Source organism: Toxorhynchites rutilus, chromosome 2 (assembly GCF_029784135.1).
Source record: "Toxorhynchites rutilus septentrionalis strain SRP chromosome 2, ASM2978413v1, whole genome shotgun sequence".
In the NCBI taxonomy this organism is placed as follows: Eukaryota; Metazoa; Arthropoda; class Insecta; order Diptera; family Culicidae; genus Toxorhynchites; species Toxorhynchites rutilus.
Window position 1 is genome coordinate 144,067,607 of NC_073745.1, and position 21,879 is coordinate 144,089,485.

The window sequence follows — 21,879 nt, forward strand, 5'->3', positions numbered from 1 at the left end:
GTTCTTTTTCTTCTTTTTGGCTTTAAGAGGGTTTAAACTTTTCAGTTCACTCGCCTCTAGGCTCTTTCGTGTGCTTGCAATGCCGATTTCGCTGCTTGGTTTTAAAGTCTGTGTTAGGGAACATTTTTCGATGAGAACAAAAGTCCCCCTACTTTCATGTATTTGCAATGCCGATTTCCCCAAGGCTGCTTGGTTTTGATGGCTGTGTTAAGGAAACCGTAAATCGGGCCAATCAAAACGATGCAGTTAGGGCGTTTAGATAACGCCTAATATTTTACAGTTATTCAATTGTTTATCTAATGACAACAACATTTTGTTAGTTGCGATAGATGCGTAGAAATATTCCCTATCAAGTGATGAAAACATCTCTCCTATCCAGTACGAAATTTTTGAGCTATAAGCATTCGAAATCTTTCATTTTTTCCCGCATGTTCTGTGTTTAGGTTTTCATTTTACCCTCCATATATTCCGGTTAGACGTAGTCCCACGTCAATAATATTAAATGAGATAATGCTAGAGCCAGATGGGACTCTAGCATTGATAAATAGCGAGTAAGTAAAAAATGTAAATTTAGTTCTATTTTAGATTCCATTAGATTCCAATGTCGATTTTTTTTGGATTGTTAAATTTATGTCTGTAATAAATCGTTCATACTTATGACAATAGACGTATTAAGTATGTATATCGCCTCTACTTTTGCATGTATGTGTTATATAGGCGCATCATAAAACACTCAAAATGAAGTTGTATATACGATTTTTTTTATTTATAATGATACTACATCCCATTGAGAGATTAGATCTTCTTCACAATTTTTCGCCAATAGTCCCGATCCATGGCTGCAGTTCTCCATCTCCCGGCTGCACCGATTCTTGCCAAGTCCTGCTCCACCTGGTCCAACCACCTCGCTCGCTGGGCTCCTCTCCTTCTTGTTCCTACCGGATTCGATACGAATACCATCTTTGCAGGGCTGCTGTCCGGCAATCTTGCAACATGCCCTCCCCATCGCACTCGTCCAGCCTTGGCGACTTCCTGAATACTGGGTTCGCCGTAGAGTTGCGCCAGTTCGTGGTTCATTCTCCTTCTCCATTCTCCGCTTTCCTGTACACCACCGTAAATTGTTCTGAGCACTCGGCGTTCGAAAACTCCAAGCGCTTGTGAGTTCTCTTCACGCATCGTCCATGCTTCGTGCCCATAGAGAACAACCGGTCGAATTAGGGATTTGTACATGGTACACTTCGTACGGGGTCGGAGTTTGTTGGACCTCAAGGATTTGCAGAGCCCATAGTAGGCACGACTTCCATTGACAATGCGTCTTCGAATTTCACGGCTGTTGTTGTTGTCAGTTGTTATCAACGAGCCAAGGTAGACAAATTCTTCTACCACCTCGAGCTGGTCGCCGTCGATCACAACACTACTACCAAGAAGAACTCTGTTGCGATCAGTCCCTCCAGCTAGCATGTATTTAGCCTTAGACGCATTGCTCCCAAGCCCAATCAGCCCTGATTCGTGTTTCAGTCGGGTATACAAGTCGGCTACCGTCGCATGTGTTCTTCCGATTATGTCCACGTCGTCGGCGAAGCAGATAAACTGACTAGACTTGTTGAAAATCGTGCCCCGCATGTTGAAGCCCGCTCTCCGCATAACACCTTCCAGCGCCACGTTGAAGAGCAGACAGGAGATTCCATCGCCTTGTCGAAGTCCCCTGTGAGTCTCAAATGATTCCGACAGCTCACCTGAGATCCGCACACTGCACCGCACACCGTTCATCGTTGACTGAATCAGTCTTGTCAGCTTTCGGGAAAAGTCGTGTTCGTCCATGATCCTCCATAGCTGTCGTCGGTCGATTGTATCATATGCGGCCTTGAAGTCGACGAAGATGTGGTGTGTAGGGACCTGATACTCGCGGCACTTTTGGAGGATCTGCCGCAGTGTAAAAATCTGGTCCGTCGTCGAGCAACCGGGCATGAATCCGGCCTGATAACTTCCCACAAATCTACTCACTATTGTATATACGTATATACGATAGTTATACGATTTAATGTTTGCTGGGAGTCAAAATAGTATTATTATTCAAATAAAATCTACAAACATTAGCATCAAATAACTTTGCATATTCTAAGTCGTATTTGAGATGGGATCAAACCCCAACAGCATGCCATGTCAAAGTATCGTGTGTATCTAAAATCGTATGAAATGCGAAAACCTGATTTTATTTATCTTGACAGATTAAGTCGTAATACGTATACAATTTCAATCGATGTAGCACTTTGAAAAATCTATTCGCATGATGTGTGTCGTTTCTAAGAATATCCTGCCTTAATTAATTGAGAAAACTTTCCTTTCTATTCAATTATATAAGAAAAATTGACATTTATCCATCGACGTAGGACTATGTCTATTAATGAAGGTGCTATATTAGAAAACACGTCACGTTTTATGAAATAGTTCTATAGCTCGTAACTATTATTGATGCAGATTTTGATTATTTGCATATCAATCGAAACGAAAATTTCTTCTAAGATTTCTTTGGTACCAGCTGACCCGGCAAACTCCCGCCAGTCCCGCCCAAATTTTGTTTTTTGTTTCAATACCTTCAAACATTCACGTTTTCTTACTATGAGCAAATTCATGGGTCCAATCGCAGAACTGTTCATCGATTGATCTTCTAATCGACCCCGTTGATTTTGTATGGCAGCTCCCCCTTAGAGAGGGGGGTGGAGTGTCTAACCACCGTAAAAACATTTTTTGCACCCTAAAACCTCCACATGCAAAATTTGGTATCATTTACTTGATTTATTCTCGAGTAATGCAGAAATTTGAGATTCATTTGTATGGCAGCTCTCCCTTAGAGAGGGGGTGAAGTGTCTAACCACCGTAAAACATTTATTGCACCCTAAAACCTTCACATGCAAAATTTGGTATCATTTGATTGATTAATTCTCGAGTTTTGCAGGAATTTGTGTTTCATTTGTATGGCAGCCCTACCCAAGAGAGGGTCGAGGAATATCTAACCACCATAGAATCATTTATTGTACCCTAAAACCTCCACATGCAAAATTTGGTTCCATTTACTTGATTAATTCTCGAGTAATGCAGAAATTTGAGTTTCATTTGCATGGCAGCATGTGTTGAAAATCACTATAATAGAGAAAAAAATGCCTAGAATATCAACATGGGCCAATTGAGCTTGGTGTTGTTTTTTTAAAGCTGAGAACAAACAATAACTTTTTTTTGTGTTTTTTTCAGAAGGTTAGACATAAAAACATTGAATAATGAAGAAAAGCGAATATTATCAAAAAGTAAAATGGGACAACTATGCGTAGAACGGCAGTAATGACAGGTAAAAATTTCTAGGTAGACCACACTCAGTCTTTTTGAATTTCATAACATCTCGATATAGAACAAATACCTTTTCTGACTCATTCATTCATAGCCTAATTGCAATTGCACTTTTTCAAAGGTCAACAAAACTCATTTCCATTCCAGGCCACAATCCGAAACCAGCGGAGAAACAAATCTATGCTTTGAACTATTTAAGGTAATAACTGACGCTAGTTCATGTCCATGTTGGCGACAGATATTTGTTTTTGTTCTATTCCGCTCCAGCAATTTGGATGCAAAACTCCAGCGGAACATGAAAGCGATTTATTTTGGACCAGTCAGTACAGTACCTTTTTTTTCTGCTGCTACATAGATCCCTGCAAATGAACCCCACTGCGAGCAGGATCCCACCACAATCGATACTCCTGGAACTGGCACAAATAATGGATGCATTCATTTATAACATGCGAAACGATTCGCATTTTTATTGCATTAGATTTCCATGAAGGAGCGATAAAATGAAATTAAAGGCGTTCTCGGAAAATGGCACGGAATCAAATGAAAAGCGGGAATCATGGGGATGAAAATGCGTGAGTTCTAGCGCGTCGCTTTCCGCTGGCCATAAGAAGCACGTAAAAGCGATTAGAATTTCCATAAATGAGTTCGGTGCTTGGCTTGGCTCGGTTGGGGGGATGGGGGCGCAGTTAGGCCACCCCCGAGTGAGCGCCCAACCGCCTGTACTAATTAAATGCCTCCTAAGTCTTAGCGGTATAGCAACCATGACTAGTGACGGAAGGGAGGGAATTCGGAATCGGCTTATGCGGGTCGATTCACGCGGATTTTATTCAATTCACGGTTCGTGGTTTGATGGGGGGGGGGGGTATAGTAGAAATCTGGGCTTTCCACACGCTTGCCGTCTTCAGGTCACCGTCCTTGGGCGCGAGGGGCTCGTAAAAATGACAAGTCAGAGGATGATGATTGCGAGTTCCGCAGACCGGTCGCTCGGAAGCGACGGAGAATAAATTGGTTCGAGATGAGATTGCGAGATCTTTCGCAGCATCGTGTTTCGAGTGGGGTTAATTAATATTGATGGATTATATTTTATGACCCGATTATTTGGAATAAATAATCTACTTTTCTTCATTAGCATTTAATCTCGGAGTGGTTGAGAGCGGTTTATTCATTTTTGGGTCTACTCACATTGACCGGATTGGCTGAAATTTCTCCTCTAAATATTGGTTCGCATCAGTGAATAAAACGTTGAATACCTTTTTCGATTTGATGCTGATTCAAGGGCTAATTATCTGAAAAAAGAAAGAAAAAAAAAGTCGAATTATTCACTATTCAAATTCACTCGATCAATTTTGGTAAACCTCATCAAACTTATCCAACCGACACAGGCAACTTAAACGCAAGCCATAATAAAACTGATTACAAGAATTAACATTACAATTAACATTTAGCGAGTTTGAACTTTGGTTCTCTCCATCTAACCTCGCGACCTCGTCAACCGAGCGATCATCTCGCTGCTGCATCTTGTGTCTCGCGTCTGCATGTCGTCGCGGTTGGCGCATGTGGTTACATCATTAGGGGTTTCTCTTACAGAAACTATTCGCAGAACACGAGACGAGCGATGTGAGACAAGCCGTGAACCGCCGTATGTAAGCGACCGGGCTATCCAAGCTCTTTAGTTTGAACTGTAACAAAGCATCCAGTTACCATCATTTCGTGGAGAAAAAGGGGTTAGCAAAAAGTTGAGGAAAACTTTTTCTTCTCCGTCGTCGTTAGTGTTCAACATGGCGTGAGCGAAGAGATAGTTAAGGCACGAACGGAGTTCTCCTGTGCTTTGTTGATTCCAGACGAGTAGAATTACTAACGGACTAATGTACATTCGTCAGGAGCTTAATGGCAACAAGACCTCCCGAAAAAAGACCGATTGGGGATAAAAGCTTGTTAAAAGTTGTTTATATTTTTTTCCCCCGATGTTCATCCATTGATGTCGGGAGCGAAATAGAAATGTAGAGAAAAAAGGTTAACTGACAAACGAGAGCCCTTCTGTCGGAATTGAACAGCTGGGAAGCTTACCGGTTGGGCATTATGCTGGCTTCATCAATTTGGTTGAACACATCGTACGAACGTACAGAAATTGAGCAGTAAAATAAATTGGATGGATGTAGCAAACACAGACACAAGGGGTATTGAATCATTTTATAAAGATAGTATGTAAACTTAAGTAAACTACGCTGAAGGTAATAAATTTGCCGCCTTTGTATAAAACATAAACTAATTAGCGCAATAATATTCTTGCTATCGTTTCAAAAGAGAAAGCAATGTAAGACGAATTTCAAACCAGCTCGACTAGTCATTGGCAGCAATATCTCAGATTGCAGTAAAGCGTCATTCAAGCATAATAAGTATGCGAATACTTGAAGTATTCAAAAAAGAAATGAGCTACTTTTTGAAAAGGGCCAACGTTTGTTTTTCTAATATTTTGCAGAAATTTATATTTAAAACCCTACAATACCTACACAATTTTGGTCACAGAATGAAATGAAGAAAATTGTTTCAATTTTCATTAAAAATCCCCAAAAAACTTTTTTTTTTAATTTACAAAAATAATAATAGAAAAAATATTTTAAAGATTGATATTCATTTTTTCTCAAAAATTTAAAAATAAAAAAAAATAAAAATAATTTTCTTTATGATCAAGATAGCGATCAGACGGCGCCAGTGGTTGTGTGGTTAGCGTAACAGCCTCACAATCCGATCGGCCTGGGTTCAGTCCCAGCTGGCGTCGTTGGGATTTTCTGAGGCGAAAAATCTCTGGTTACGTCTTCCTTCGGAAGGGAAGTGTAAAAGAAGTTGGCCCGGCTCATGAGTTGTTGAGTCTGATAGGTAGGAACAGGTGGAGTCGCCTCCCTTATGTCGGTGATTGGCACTAATGTGGCGGAAATATGCCGACGTAAAACAAGCGAAGATAAAAAAAAAGATAGCGATAGTATATTCGACAAAGTTTTAGACCTTGTTGAAATATGAACTTTTGACGAAGACAATTAACAAATAATAATTGATCCACAGCGATTGCAAATGTTGTGGAGGGGCCTATCATAGTTTATTACAGTATTGCTTGCAATTCTAAGTTCTTATTTGGCTGGATAAGAAATAAAACTAGAATTCGTTTAAACACACTTTAGTTTTTATTAATGGAAGCAATGATTTAGTTCGCAACCAGACGTCGATGGTTTTCGTTGTTCGAAGGCGGCAGTCTTGAAGACCTGAACCGTAAATATTTCAGTATCGTGGATCTGAAGGATGCATATTTCCAAATTCCGTTAAAGGAAAGTTCAAGAAACCTTACAGCCTTCCGAACACCTGTTGGACTTTTCCGATTTAAGGTTGTCCCTTTCGGATTGAAAAACGCGCAATTCACAATGAATAGATTGATGAACAAAGCACTTGGTTTCGATTTGGAACCAAACGTGTTCATCTACCTTGATGACATCATTATTGCCACAGAGTCATTGGAGGGTCACTTGAAGCATTTGAATGAAGTAGCTCTACGATTGTAAAAAGCAGGACTTACTATCTCGGGGGAAAAACCGATTTTCCAGAAAACAAATAAGGTATCTTGGATACCTCCTAACTGAAAAAGGACTATCCATAGAGAGTAGCAAACTTGAACCGATACTAAATTATCCGCGTCCAAAAACTATTAGGGAAATTAGAAGACTATTAGGTTTAATAGGTTTTTACCAAAAATTCATTAAACACTACAGTCATCTGACATCACCAATTTCTGATTTGTTGAAGAAATAAAAAAAAAATCAATGGACAGATGCAGCAGAAAATGCATTCTGTGAACTAAAATCCGCATTGACTTCAGCACCAATATTAGCAAATCCCGACTATACAAATCCGTTCATTATCGAGACAGACGCGTCCCAGTTAGCGGTAGGGGGTGCGTTATTACAAGAATTTCCATAAGGAAAATGTGTTATAGGTTATTTCAGTACAAAGCTCTCCCACACTCAACGAAAATATTCTGCAACTGAGAAGGAATGCTTGGCTGTCCTTCTAGCCGTGGAAAATTTTCGACACTATATCGAAGGAACAACGTTCACAGTTATTACGGATGCGAGAAGTCTTACATGGCTTTTTAGAATATCCGCATCGAGCGGAAATTTAAGATCATTGAGATGGGCTCTCAAATTGCAATCATACGATTTTTCCATTCAATATCAAAAGGGCAAAGAAAATGTTCTAGCAGATTGTCTATCGCGAATCGATAGCATTGGAATTGTTGATGATGATTATATTGAGCTTGTCCATCAAATAAAGCAATGTTCTGAAAAATTCAAAAATTTTATGATAAAAGAAAATAAAATTAATAAATATGTAGAAAATTCAAACAAAATAGAAGACAGACGCTTTACTTGGAAATATTAACCGCCACTAAATGAACGATCCGAGATTATTCGTACCACTCATGAACCATCTCATTTCGGATACGAAAAAACTATAAACAAATTGAAGGAGAGGGTTTTCTGGCCAAAAATGGCAAGCGACACCAAAAGATATTGCCAGGAGTGTTTGCCGTGCAAAATGGCAAAAGGGATTAATTTCTGGCCTACTCCTCCAATGGGCTCACAGAAGCAATTCTGCGATCACCCTTGGCAATTCCTGATCTTTGAATATGTTGGACCATTTCCACTCTCTGATAAAGGAAGGTGCTTACTCGTTGTAACAGACGTGTTTACAAAATTTGTCTTAGTAAAACCATTTAAGCAAGCCACTACGTCAACGTTAGTGCACTACCTGGAAAACGAGGTGTTTTTATTGTTCGGTGTACCCGAAGTTACGTTGAGTGACAACGGAGCACAATTTACTTCGAAAGAGTTTATTAAACTCTCGTATTGTTCTTTTTGAAGTCCATTTTCCATTGTCCTTTTTATTGTCCTATTAAGAAAAGTCCTCCATGCTTCATTGTATTCGACGAATTGAAAAAGTAGCCGCTCCGTACCTGAAAAAAAAGAAATATATATTAGGAAAATGTAATTAAATCTGTAAATATTGAAACGATACTCTTCTTATTCATTTTCCGTTGATATATCCTCGTCAGCGTTGATGTATCCTCGTCTGAATCTGCAGCAGCGTAAAATTCAGCCGAACACTTCCAGACACATCCAGGGATCCTTGACATATAAATAACTATCAACTGTGGACGTTCACAGCGAAGCGGCATCACTGTACCAAGTCTTATCTCTTTCTCTCATCCAATGACAGTTCATTCAAAACAATAAAACGAAGAATGAAATGGGTCGAGAATCATTTTCATCATTTTCGTAGGTACAATATTTGTTGTTTTGACGTGGGACTACGTCTAACCGGAGTATATGGGGGGTAAAATGAAAATCTAAACACTGAACATGCAGGGAAAAACGAAAGATTCCGAATGCTTATAACTCGAACATTTCTTACTGGATCGGGAAGATGTTTGCATCAATTGATAGGGAATATTTCTACGCTTTCATCCGCATTAATAAAATGTTATTTTTCATTAGATAAACAATTGAATAACTTTAAAATGTTAAGCGTTATCTAAACGCCCTAACTGTCTCATTTTGATTGGCCCGATCTACGGTTTCCCTAACACAGCAATCAAAACCAAGCAGCCTTGGGAAAATCGGCATTACATGAAAGAAATGAAATACATGAAAGTATGGGGACTTTTGTTCTCACCGAAATGTGTTCCCTAACACAGACTTCAAAACCAGGGAGCGTTGGCGAGATCGGCATTGGAAATACATGGAAATCGGGGGTACTTTTGTTCCGACTGGAATGTGTCTCGCTAACACATACTTCAAATCAAAGGAGCGTGGGGAAATTGGCCTTCCAAATAGAGGGTGGGCCATTTAAAGTGGAAGCATCTGGCAACCCCATAACTTTTGACAGAGATGTCAGATTATCAAATGTCATACCGCGTTGGAAGCGTCATTTCAGTACAATTTTAACCATGGAACAATACACACCTAAACAACGCGCTGAAATTGTTCAGCTGTACATTCAAAATAACTTCTCAATTGTGTTAACTAAACGTGCGTGGAAAAATAAAAATAAAGTAAAAACATCGCCTGGAGACAACACTATACGTCGATTATATGCCAAATTTATATCGTCTGGTCCAAGACGACTAAGACGTTTCGACGAGAATATTGATGCCGTTCGAGCCAGTGTTGCAGAGACTCCATCGACATCAGGTCGCCATCGTTCGCAAGAGTTAGGCATCGCTCGAACCACTCTCCGACGCATAATTCGTGTTGATTTGAAAATGTTTCCGTATAAAATTCAAATGGCTCAACAACTTAACCCATCTGACTTACCACGTCGACTTGATTTTGCGAAATGGACCATCGAAATGGCCAAAAATGAACGTGGCTTTTGGCAAAAAATCATAATGTCTGATGAGGCGCATTTCAACTTGAATGGAGGAGTGAATAAACAAAATTGTCGGTTTTATGCTACTGAAAACCCTCAATTCATCGAAACGCAACCTCTTTACGACCAAAAAGTTACTGTGTGGTGTGTCATTTATACCGATTAAGTCATCGACCCGTACTTTTTTGAAAACGAAAATGGAGCAACAGTAACCGTGAATGGGGAGCGTTATCGGACAATGATAACCGATTTTTTATTGCCATTTGTTCGTGAAAATGAATTGGACAATTACTGGTTCCAACAGGACGGCGCTACATGCCATACAGCGGCTGCCACGACCAAATTATTGCGCGAAATGTTCCCCGGAAGATTAATATCGAAAAACGGCGATTATGACTGGCCACCGAGATCACCTGATTTGACGCCTATTGACTTTTTTTTATGGGGATATTTAAAATCCAAGGTATACACTGGTAAACCAAGGACCCTGGCTGCGCTGAAAGACAATATCCGACAAGAAATTGCTGCCATATCGGCCGAAACATTGGGCAAAGTGATGGAAAATGCCGAAAAAAGGGCACATTTTGCGGTCAAGGCCAGAGGCGGTCATTTACGAGATATCATAATCAAAAAGTAGTTAGAACAAATCTCCTTGGACCAAAATAAATGAATTTCAAATTTTTTTTTTAAAATTCCACTTCTTTACTTTGCTATTGCAAAAACAAATCCTTCCACTTTAAATGGCCCACCCTGTACATGTAAGTCGGGGGCTTTTTTGTTCCGACTGAAATTTGTTTCCCTAACACAGACTTCAAATCCATGGAGCGTGAGGAAATCGGCATTGCAAATACATGCAAGTCGGGGGTATTTTTGTTCCGACTGAATTGTGTTTCCCCAACACAGACTTTAGAACCAAGGTGTCTGAGGAAATTGGCATTGCAAACTCATGCAAGTCGGGGGCATTTTAGTTCCGACTGAAATGTGAAATCGGCTCAGCAAATAAATGCAAACTGCGAGTACTTTTGTACTCGCTTACCTTTGTGCAAACTAGAATATGTTTCCTTAAAACGGTCTTCCGGGGGTACTTCTGCACTCGCATGTTTTTTTTTGCACTCCGAAAAGTGTTTTCCTAACACGGATTACAAAAGCGGGTACGAACACCACGCTTTGGCTCGGTTATTCAAGATAGCATTAAAGGATATGCCTTCATATCTTCTGCTCACTGAATTCCTACGCATACCATTTGATGATCAGGCAAGATGTTGATAACCAATTGCTGCGATGACGCCTATTGATTAAACAATATGCGTCCGACGTACATGTCAAAATCGAAACTGAGTGCCTGAAGTTCATCAAATTAAGCAAATTCGCAGTTTGAGAAATACGTACACTTGAGAGATGCAAATTCCAGAAGGAAACGTTAAATGAAGTAATCGTTTGATGATTCTTCCGTTCACTTGTTTTGTCCTAGGCATCATACCAAACGTAAAAGGACTGTCATTAAATTTACTTGTGACGATGAACATAATCTATCACAATGCATGAATTGACCTTATATGGAATTGTACAATCTTTTTATTCACAAAACAAATATATTGAATTCAATCGAATTCGGGAACTGTTTCATTCAATCAAAAATTAAATCAATACAAACAAATGATTGTTACGCTAAGAGTCCCACGTCAACCTTGCGGTTATATCATAGATATAACACACCCATTTTTTTTATCATAATTCATAATCTTTTTTTTCCAGATTTTCTGAACAACATCAACAAAATGGGATACCTACATAATGCAGCAAGCAAAACACAGCAGCTCCAAGCAGTTGTTCGATTTATCGGATTTCCCCAAATATTTTAATTCCGAAGGAGAAATTAATAAAAATGCAGCAGTTGCAGATGAAAACGACAGTATGTATTTGTCGAAGCTCGTAAAAATGATATGCAGCCTAAGCACATTCGAAAGCTATGCGTGGTCACGGTAATATGAAGAGAACCGTCACAATAACGGTTACATAAAAGTGCTGGGAGTAGTGCGGTGATCAAATTGTATGCTAACGTTCCGGTTCTGCATTTCCATTCCAACGTATCTAACGGAATGCTGATAGCGCAACAATTGAAGATTATTAAAATTGATTCAAGGTAAATTCCTGCGAACGTGAGTAAACACCAGCTTTTGACTGAAGATGCGTATGTCAATACATAAAAAGTAACAACCACCAGCATCATTAGGTAGATTGACTATCGGATCGTATAGACTGTGACTTTCAACAAAGTCCCCGGATATTGCCCTTCAATGGAGGTCTAAATTTAAAGCTCTTACCAAGGAATGTACGGTATGAGTATTGGGTTTCTATCGTTGTAGTCACATATTTAATGGATTAATGTTTTGTTTCAGTATTGAAAATTGGAGTGATTGCGATGGCAATTTGTTAGCCCATTCGCACTAAACAAACACCGTTTATTTGTGCAATAATATACTATGATGTTTTTATTGTGAAACTCGCAAAAGTTTCCCGAAACAGGACGAGCGGTCAGCGTAAGTTAGGTTATTTTGTTATAAATAACGATTTATAATTTTGTTATTTCCCAGAATTTATTGATTGTTTCGTTCCTCCCGACAGTACGCAGATTTCCAGAGGATGTCACGGTTTGATATAATGGAACGATCGGTAGAAAATCAAACAAAGTAGTAATAAATTTAAATCTCAAAATAGCCATGCATGTATTACAATGAAATGTAATGTGTTTGTCCATATAATAAAATGAACAATACCATTCACCGCCTGTTTTTATATACTTTCTATTTGACCATGATTGAAAAATGGATAAAACCATAATAAGGGTCGAGCAATTTCGCATTCGGTCGACGTGGTGCCAGATTGGCACAGTGTTGGTTCGTAATTGGTTGTCGACAAAATCATTGCAAAATGGCACGATATCGGCACCGTTGTCGACACCATTTGTTGAGACCAATCTGGCACAACAAAGTAGACTGGGAGGGTTGCGTTGAATATACTGTCAGTTTATTTCGTTTTGATCGTTTTTTAGGGATGTCCAATATTTATGCTCTTGAGAAAGTGAATCAAATTATTATTTATTAGTGTTACACTGGAATAATTTTCATTATTTCATTTTCATTTTCATGGGAAAATAAAATAACAGTAGAAAACATGATAGGATGGACATTAACGTTGAGCGTAATCTCGATGAAGTCATTCTACAATTCGATGCGTTATGAAATGAAAAGGCCAATCCATTTATAGTTTTCAATCAAGGTAATATTTCAGTTGAACTTCAGTTCGATGGTTAATTTGAAGGTTCTTTTTTCTGTATTGGACGATTGGTACGATAAAAAAACAAATAAAGTTGAGTAGTTTATTGGTAGTTGTTTAAAAATAATACAAACAAATTTGGTTATGAAAATTTGATCAAAAGATTGATCAAATTTTCATAACCAAAATCAAAATTCAAAACACGCTATAAAAGATGAAGAGTTCCCATTTGAAGATGGTTTTGAACATGGCGAGGGTTGGAACAGACTCGCTTACAGAGGGCTCTGGATTCCGAAAAGGTCTGCTGTACTACAATGAGAGACAACGGGCGAAATTAAATTATAGCCACTTGACATAACCAGAGGTCTGATAAAACCTAATTTGGGTTCCTCGGCCATTTCGTTTGTGGAGTGATTGGTAAACGGAACGTGCCTAAGTGATCAGCTTGTTTCGGTAGGACAGTCTTTGAATAAGTGATTTAAAAAGATTCAATTGTATGATAATGTATGATAATGGTTTAGGTATTCATACAATTAAAAAAAACAGCTTATAGTGTTCCGTTCGCGATTACGTTTAAGAATTATCAAGGTAAAAATTTGAAAGAAACTCTTCTTTTCTTATGTAAATTGCATTATAAACCCTTTGTGAACAGGAAAGCCTGTTCATCAGGCGGCTTATCTAGGGCCTTGCTGCTGGAAAATTAACGGGTTAGTCCCAATCCACGACGAAACGGACGGGAGTCAACCGATCGCAGACTACCCGAAGACCAGCACGTTTCCGAGTTCCGGAGCAGATCCGGTTATCGACAAATTGGGGGTAAAACCCTGCGCGCAGGTACGATAGCTTTATGTGCGATTCACATAGAACGTTACGGAAAAGAACGTCTACGTTCCGTCAACGTCTCCACCGATTCACATATGCAGTCAATGCTTGCACCAGCACCGTCACGTCAAATATCAAACGAATGATTTATTCAATGTTATTCATGGTGTCGCCATCTACAACAATTTTAAACTGCAATGCCCTCTTTCAAATCAGCATGCCTAGAATCAGTCCTAAATTAAGGAAAATTCAGTGAAAATCATTGAACTATATTATTTAAATGCCTAAAAACCTGTAGTCCCGACCTTTTCTTAACAATAATAATATATAGACTGTTTTTCTCAGCTTGTCGTGAATTGATTTTGACTGAGAAAGTTGAAACTGGGAGATATGTAGGCATAAAAAATGCTGCCAAAATCAAAACAAAAGCCGAGACACAAATCCCAGACAAAAACCCAACGAGCCGTCCGTCTCCGTCAATTATTCTTTTCTACAAATCCTGCCGGTCGTATTCGTTGAACGTATGCTGACGGGTCGTTACGTTGCCGGTGTATGTGAATGTTTTCATATGAATTGCATGGTATAATAACTGACGTAACGGAACGTGACGGGACGTGAACGTGACGTGGATGTTGTATGTGAATCGCACTTTAGTGACATGGCCATCATCGCGATAGAGAGAGAAAGCAAAGAAAAAGGGAGAGAAGAGTGATGGAAGATTGTAGAAAGGGAGATAATGTGAAGTAAGAATAGAATGGAAGCTAAATACTGAGAATAGAGGTTTTTCTTTTCCAAGTGATTAGTGCTGTTCAAATTTACATTATTCGAAACAAGTTCCTCACTTGCGAAGCTCCAACTTCGGTATTTGTCCGCGGCGTTTTCGGTTATTGTTTTATAGGTGTCGACCATTCTGGTGCAACCAGACGACGAAGGTTTTCGTTGTTCGAAGACGGCAGTCTTGAAGACCTTAACCGTTCGGGACCGTTTGATAGAGGGGCTCTACCATAGCCGCGCATTTATAGCGACGGGTGGACTCTCTTCGGAGAGTGGCGCAAAAGCCACCTGGTTTTTAATCCCTCAACAAAAAAAAGGGCAAAAGCATTTAAACGAAAAACAATAGTCAATATTTAGTTTACTTTTCGTTATTGCAAATAGTTACGAAAATTCTGTTCGGCGTGGAATCAACGAGATTTTTAAGCGTTGCAGCAGCGATGAACCTTCAGGATTCTCTCACAACAGCTTCTAGTTCCTGAACTGTTCCGTACCCGCTCCCACCGCTGTACACACGTCGTGCAAGAATTCCCCATAGGTTATCAATTGGATATAGATCTGCACTACGTGTTGACCAGTCCAAGACTTTGATGTCTTGCTCCGAAAACCACTGCGTACTTCTTTTACTGACACGGATGGCGGATGGTGAAGTCTTCAGGCATGAAATCTTCGGTGAATGGTACCATAACGTTTTCTAATAAGCTCATCCTCGGACTATTCTCAATTTGTTGAATTTTCCGTTGTGTCGCGTTTTCAGTAATTACGGGTTCCTCAATTTTAACTACTTTTTACTTTTCTCACCTTTATTACTTTGCATTGCTTTTTCATATTTTCATGGTAATTGGAAAAAAATCCTGCCAAATAAACTGTTCGTCTTTGGAGATCAAGAATCAAAAACATCCGACAGATTTTGAACAGACCTCGTGTAACCGGTGAGATATTTAAGAAAGAGTGTCTTCAGAATCAACTTGATTTTGCTCGAAACTTGTTCGATTGGTACTATTAACTTTGTGTCAGAAAAAACGAATTCTTCAACTTTCCTGGATATACGTCCTTTCGAAAAATTCTGGGCGGAAAATTTTATCCATTCAAAATGCGAAAAATAGTTCCACGAAATTACGAAAATTTTACGACAATTGAAGAAAGTAGTTAAAACAAATCATTTGCTAATACGTAGTTTTTTTATTGTCTTAAAGTTTCAAGGGAATTTTGATGAATTACGATATAGAAAAAAATACATACGAGAATAATCATTGCTATTGTCACCCAAACTAACTTTGGCAGAAAAGATATCATCTTTAATATCAAACGGTGCTTTTCATTGAGTTACAGTGTCAAGTGAAGTGAACAAATAAAAGCACATATTTTCAAGAGTGTCAAAGAACAAAAAAAGGGTAAAAATAATTAAACGAAGTAATAGTTTTCCGAAAATCCATTCCCACCGGGGTGCACACGAAACTTTCAATCGCAACTGTCGTTACTAGGCACCATCAGCACCGGCACAGTAGCACCATCATCAATTCGCAAATGCATAATTTGAGGAGTGGGTAAAAGCTGATGAAAATTGTCCCATCTGTTTCCCCTGCCTGTCATAACCTAGTGGCACGCTGACGAGTTATTGTCGGTGGTCCGCGCCACCCGTATTGTAAACGGCACATATCTCAAATTGAGCATAATTCACTGGGTCGCATCATCATCATCAGCAGCAGCAGCACAGATCCTGCGAGAAAACAGTGCGACACAGGCGCAACTTAGCATAGCATATAAAATGCTGGGCTAACAGCAGGGAGCAAGTGTCGGTAGCAGCAGCAGCATAAGCATCAGCAGCAGCAACATCATCATCACACAACCATAATTGATCTAAATGACTTCTCGGAAATCAGGCGTGGATCTAACAACGACTCCTACTGCCTCTCAGACAGGGGATGGACCGTGACCGTCTGCGGAAGGCAGTCGAGCATCGGGCCGAGAGACAAAGCGATGTTTGTGCGAATAAATGTCAACCGTCATCATTAATAACGCCATCGTCGTATGTTGAGTTCGGAAATAATAAAACCAGGACCGATCGGAAAGAGGGCGAGGGATGGGAGGAGATATTTTGCACATCCTCCCTGCTTACTGTCCCTATTTTTACGTCTGCATCGACCCCAATAGCGGACCAGTTTATTAAATTTCATAGTTAAAACATTCATCCGAAAATGGAAACGAAGCGCAATATGTTACGCGCCTTCGCCGACTTGTGATATATCGTTTTAATTTCTGGCCGATATCTCCCTCGGAGTAATTTTCCGCAGCGTCAAACCAACCCGGGGGTGGAAGGGAGACACCGGGCGGCTATCACTTTCTTTTGAAGTATAAATTTCATTTATGAAATCAATTACAACTGCTGGTGATGACGGCTGGTCGATTCGAGCAATTTTCCCAGTCTCTTGTTTTTGTACCGCCGAACCGGATGATGACGATGATGATGCAGATGTAGTAATGGTTGGCTCGTTTTTCAATTTACAAGGAAATAAATAAATTGTAATGCGGGAGAAGATTAAATCGGTACCGCGGCGAAGTGGTGAATATCTGATTTTTAATGAACACATTAAATGATTTGAATTAAATTTCACGTGAGCGTGAATGTGTGCCAAACGTTAACTAATAATCGACGGGGAATGGAGAGTGGGTGCAGTCAGAGCAACGAATACATTATTTATTGCATGGTTTTTGTTGTGAAAATGAAATATTTGAATCATCCTGACAGATTTATTCTACGTCGTACTTCTTATTATATGTTATATGTGCTCCCTTGGCCAAGTGGTTAGCGTCATAACTAACATGCCGGGTGTTCGGGTTCGATTCCCGTTCTGGTCGGGGGAATTTTTCGTCAAAGAAATTTCCTCCGACTTGCACTGTGATCACGCGTATTCTAGAGCTTGCCACTCAGAATGCATTCAAGGCGTGTTATTTGGCATAGAAATCTCAAATAAGTACTAAGAAAGTAATACTACGTTGAGACGGCGAAGTTCCTCTAGGAACGTTAGTGCCATTGAAGAAGAAGAAGAACTTCTTATTATTGCTTCTCCTTTTAAAACGATAACAATAATAGTATTACGCTAATTAAGCTATGGGCGAACTTCATGTCAACTCGTCTTAGGAGTTGACAGCACCATCTCAGATAATAGTGAAACGGTATGGGTGTAAAGACATTAGTCATTTAAGCAACTTTGCTTACTTGAAAACTTCAAAGAAGAATTAGTCTACTTTTTGAAGAAGACAAAGTTTTTTCTTAATTTTTCATAATTTAAAAAAAATAGTTTTTGAGAAAAATGAATTTCAACGTCTAAATTAATTTTTTTAGCGCAACTTAAGTGAAAAATAGCAATTTTTTAAGAAAATTTAATTAATAAATTCCTACATTTCACCCTTTGACCAAAATTTGTTAGGTATTATAGTTTTTCAGTGTTTGGATTTCGATCAAAATCGAATGATACACAATGTGTCATGCAAGAAAACTCTCACGAACATATAACCAAATTTGAGAGGATCATTCAGATACTTGTATGAATGTCAGTAATCACTTGTGTAATATTTAGTGATTAAACTGAGAGAGGAACGAAGACTGTTGATTGCATATCCGATCTGTATCAAACAACGCATACCATTTTCGAAGCCTGCATACAAGTTTGAACCTCATATATCGTCCCGCTCTACTATAGCGAAACCCACTGCACAGGCAAGTGCAAAGCAATAAATGATACAAGAAAAATTACGTCATCATTCGGTCACCATTTGCGGAGAGCAACAAATGGGGAAAGAGAGCGGTGTTTCTAGTAAAACTATGCGGTCTATATGAATATACACATTTCAAGGGATAGAGGCGTTAAAAATGGAAAATATAATCTGACTACCCTTCCCTTAGCCTCTATCGAGCTAAATAATCATATAGTTTGCACTCTCTGAGACTTAAAAATCAGGATCTGCTACATTAGCTGAATATGAATCTTTCGCTTTGCGTTGTCCGTACGATCCTGCTGTTTCCTGATGCATGGAGAGGTCGGTATGCATATGTTAGAGGCAAAGAAGAAAATAAGCTTTCTGCACCGAAAGCGTATATGATAGCTTTGCTTGCATGCTGGTGTGCAATGAAGTGCGAGCCGATGCAGAGTTGTCTCGTTCTCTTTTGTGTCGTGATTTGCAGCACATAACAACAATAGAATACCGCTGGGGGAAATGTTTCCTGAAAGATCATATTTGAACGAACGAAAGCGATTTTTTCAATGAGTGGATCATTTGGCAAACACTGTAGTTTTTGAATAATATTTTTTGTAAAAAATTTATAAAACACTTTGTCTTTCTTCAAAAAGTATTTTATATATTAGGCTGTCAAAAAAGTCCTGCGGTATTTTTTTTGAATTTTAATTTGTTCATAAAATTAGTTAGAATCATCTGTTTTAAGCCAAATATGCGCCGTTTTGTTCGATGGCTTGTTCCCAACGAGATGCCAACTTCATAATACCCCTGTTATAGAAGCTCGCTTCCTTATTGGGAGAAAACTCGGATAGCCAATTTTCACAGGCCCCTTTTGTGGCTAACTTCTGACTACCTAGCTCGTTCGCCATGTACAAAAACAGGTGGTAGTCACTTGGTGCAAGGTCCGGACTATACGGCGGATGCAAAAGAACCTCCCATCCGAGCTCCCGGAGCTTCTGGCGCGTCACCAAAGAAGTGTGTGGCCTGGCGTTGTCCTGATGGAAGACAATGCGGCCTCTGTTTATCAAAGATGGCCTCTTCTTCATGAGTGCTACCTTCAAGCGGTCCAGTTGTTGGCAGTACAGGTCCGAATTGAGCGTTTGGTCATAGGGAAGCAGCTCATAATAGATTATTCCTTGACAATCCCACCAAACACACAGCAGAACCTTCCTGGCCATTAATGAGGGCTTGTCCACCGTCTGAGTCGCTTCAGCGGGCTTCGACCACGACCATTTGCGCTTCACGTTGTCGTAAGTGACCCACTTTTCATCGCCAGTCACCATCCGCTTCAGAAACGGGTCGATTTTGTTGCGATTCAGCAGCGATTCACATGCGTCGATACGGTCAAAGATGTTTTTTTGCGTCAACGTGTATGGCACCCATACATCGAGCTTCTTTGTGAATCCAAGCTTCTTCAAATGGTTAATAACGGTTTGATGACTTATCCCCAGCTCTTGGCCGATGCTACGGCTGCTACTATGCCGGTCTTTCTCGGCTAATTCAGCGATTTTGTCGCAATATTCGACGACAGGCCTTCCGGAGCGTGGCGCATCCTCGACGACCTCTACACCAGAACGAAAACGTTGAAACCATCGTTGTGCGATGGAAATGGAAACTGTATCGGGTCCATAAACTGCACAAATTTTATTGGCAGCTTGAGATGCATTTTTGCCTTTGTCATAGTAGTACTGTAAAATATGTCGGATTTTCTCTTTATTTCGCTATATATTTTCGACACTATAACTCACGAACGACTTAACCAAACAAAACACTGTCAAGGACTATATTATAGCAAAAATACCTTTCCAACAAGCTATAGTATGACTCGATACAATGAATACAACTAGAACTACGCGCTTACAACGACACCTCGCGGAAATACCGCAGGACTTTTTTGACAGCCTAATATTACACATATTTCAACCAAAAATATTCCAACCAAACATTACAATTGAAAATTTTCAGAAAAATCTGAAGGAAAACGGGAAAATTCGGAAAATTGAATTCCCATATGTTCTACATTTACATAGTGACAAGTGCTGTTAGTTCATTTGATGTTTGCGCTAGCGAAATTGATCTTTGTTCGAAACTGGAAATGGATTTTAATGTGATGAAACGCACTCCTATATCTTCTTCTATCTATACCAAAAAAGGATCGCGGGATGTGTTGATAAGAGCAGAACTCGAGGAAGGAATTGTCCGATTTAGGGCTGTCTTTGTTCTATCATATTTTCTGTATAAAACATTTATTCCATGTAACGCAAAAACATGTTAAGTGATTGAAAAATCTTGAACGAGAATTGTGTCTGAAAATAATCTGATATTATAATGATGATTTTTTTTAGAAATACTAGGAATTTTACAGTAAAAGGTAAATTCAACGGGGTCGAATAGAAGATCAATCAATGAACAGTTCTGCGATTGGACCCATGAACTTGCTCATAGTAAGATAACGTGAATGTTGTATTGATAAAAAAAACAAATTTTGGGCGGGACGTTTGCCGGGTCAGCTAGTTAATTATAAAATAGTAAAAGTATATAACTAAATATCAAACCAATAACAATTATTACTTTTTAAGAACAACCGAATAGAGCACTTTGAGGGACGAACGGAAAGGTGATAATCGAAACACGAACTACAAAGATTGAACACACGACACATACTGGTTAAGGATTCATTGTAGCCGTAATTTGTTCGAGATGGTGGAAGGTACAAGTAGTTACGAGTACGCAAATTGCGACGACTAATGTTAAAATTAATTAAGTAGAGCAACTATTAATAGTATATTACAAGAAGACAACGCACCGACGCACATCGCTGAAGCCCTGAAGGATGTAATAAAAAAAACCTCAACTGGGAAGCGTTATTGTCGTATTCTTCAGACCTGGTCCAATAAGAATATTGCATTTTTGTTCATTGAACATGCACTTGCAGTGTAGCATTTCGTTGGATATAAAGATGTCGAAAAATTGGATTGGTTTTGGTTCAAATCATTCCATATTTCGATATACGATATTCGAAGTGTCAAAAGGTTGAAGGGTTGTGTCCAAGACACGGCCACATAGTTGACGCATAGACGATTGGCATAGGACGAGCTAACGGACTACTCAAATGAAAATTAGTAGATCTCTTGTCAGCGCCATTTCAACAAATTTTCGATTCAAAAAATCAATGTTCTATCTTGCAATAGACTGTTAGAAAAGGTCTGAATCGATTGTTGCAATTGTCTCGCAAATCCACCAATAAATGATTGAACAATAAGTGCTCAAAACAATGTTCGCGACACGGCCAATTTTTAGTTTTTCGATTTGTTCGAATATATTTCAAAGAAATAATATACTTCAAACCAAGTTAAACTTCTACAACACACAGAAGGAGCCATGGTTTCTACATCACATCAATTCGGTTTGCAGAATCAAACGTTCTTATCCATGGAAATTAAATCCCTAATATAATGATGTTATTTTTTCGTAAATCTTACATTAAAACGAAAATAACACCACATACAGCGA

General features: G+C 39.2%; 1 protein-coding gene across 7 annotated transcripts in view; it reads right to left on the bottom strand.

The window, feature by feature from the left end:
- LOC129771795 (protein sax-3) overlaps positions 1–21,879 on the bottom strand; it is a 561,419-nt gene that overhangs the window by 483,925 nt on the left and 55,615 nt on the right. For 4 of the 7 annotated variants that reach the window (XM_055775833.1, XM_055775837.1, XM_055775834.1 and 1 more), the window contains exon 2: positions 4,593–4,628. The gene's annotated coding sequence lies outside the window, so the exon portion shown is untranslated. Of the gene's footprint in view, positions 1–4,524; positions 4,629–21,879 lie in introns of all 7 variants that reach the window. The other 3 variants (XM_055775832.1, XM_055775830.1, XM_055775831.1) reach the window with 1 other exon arrangement.